Source organism: Triticum aestivum, chromosome 7B (genome assembly GCF_018294505.1).
Source record: "Triticum aestivum cultivar Chinese Spring chromosome 7B, IWGSC CS RefSeq v2.1, whole genome shotgun sequence".
In the NCBI taxonomy this organism is placed as follows: domain Eukaryota; kingdom Viridiplantae; phylum Streptophyta; class Magnoliopsida; order Poales; family Poaceae; genus Triticum; species Triticum aestivum.
The window spans coordinates 576161180-576162767 of NC_057813.1; positions in this window are offsets into that span (position 1 = coordinate 576161180).

A 1588-nucleotide genomic window follows, 5' to 3' on the forward strand; every position below is an offset into this window, starting at 1 on the left:
GTATTCTCTTTTCGACCTATCAATGAATGATACGCAAGCTTTGCGTATTCGCGAAAAAAAACACATGTTTGGATACCACTCTTCTTTTCTTTTACTGACAAAAAGGAAAACTAAATGTTTTTCTCTTCCCAATACAGTTACCAATGATTTACTGACCAAGGAGTTCATTCGACCATCGATGGGTCTACCAATATTACTGATTTTGTCTCAACTCATATTAATTTCCTTGTCATTAGTGGAGAGCCACTTTCTAGTTTGGCCTCACTTTTCGCTTCTATTTCAGTAGGATCTTTTTTTCTTGCGGTCAAAAGGTCTTTTCCTTTGGAATGCGTAGCTTTTGCCTTAACCAATGTGCAGATCGACATCGATAGCAATCGAAAATGATACATGTGACCTCCTCAACTGAACAAAAATCCCGCCGGTATTTACACTATTATCGTAGAAAAGGTCACACAAAAAAGACTCATTTTACATAGAGTGATGCTATACTTTTTAACAAAACGAGTAATGTGAAGGAAAGTTATGACCGGCAATAAAAAAGTTGAGCTTAATCCTCGCTCTCTCCACGTAAAGTGGGATGGGAATCGTTGCGCGCTACCATGTACTTGGCCATCTATGATCTAGTATAAGCCAAGTTAGAGTAGGTGTGAATATATGGATTTTTTTTTCCGAAACGGAACGAATATATGTCGGAATATTATTCCTGCATGGCCGCTACTAACACATGACCGCGTGTAGACCGATGAGTAATGTCCTGTCGATTGGATGCTTGGTGACTAGAAGAGGGAACGTGAGAGCATCTCTAGCCGTTGGCCCCTCCAGGACGCATAAAAATCGCCCCCTGGGGCGAGCCGGCGATTCGTTCAGCGTTGGGGGCGGTTTTGCGCTCAGTCGTCGCCCCCAGCTCGCCCCCAGACGTTGATGTTGGACCACATTTGAAGCCCTATTTCAGCGAAAAGGGCCCATATGGGCGAGAATAGGTCCATATTCATCCTCATCGCTGTTGTGCATTTCTGGATCGAGGTGAATCCAAGTTTGCCGGTGCAATCCATTTTGCATTTGAAGTAGTTGTCGAACTCCCGGATGGAATTCACAATCCCGAGGAAAAGCTTTCTGCTCATCCGATAACGTCGCCGAAATGTTCTGTCGCCCTGAAGTGGAGCATCAGTGAAGTAGTCGGAGTAGAGCATGCAGTAGCCTTCGAGACGATGTCGGTTCTTTGCTTTCACCCGCCCCGGCGCCGAGCCACCTCGCTGCGGCTTTTCATTGATCGCCAGCAGCTGGGCGAGGGCGGCGAGCACCATGAGATGCTCTTCTTCCTGGACGTCGGCCTCGGCTTCCTCCTCCAGCAGCGCGGCAAGCACTTCCTCATCATCCGAGTCCATCACCGAGGCAGGCAAATCGCCGAACATCTTGCGCCCGGTGGGCGTGCACCCGCCGCTAAACTGCCCCTCCGCGGCCGGAAACGCCCAGCTGTTGTCGGAGGGGCTACCGCGGCGAACCTCAGCTATTTTTCCGTCCGGGAATGGCTATCTACCGGTGCAGGGCGGCGGGCGGCGCCGGGATATAGCTTGTGGCGGCCGAGAGC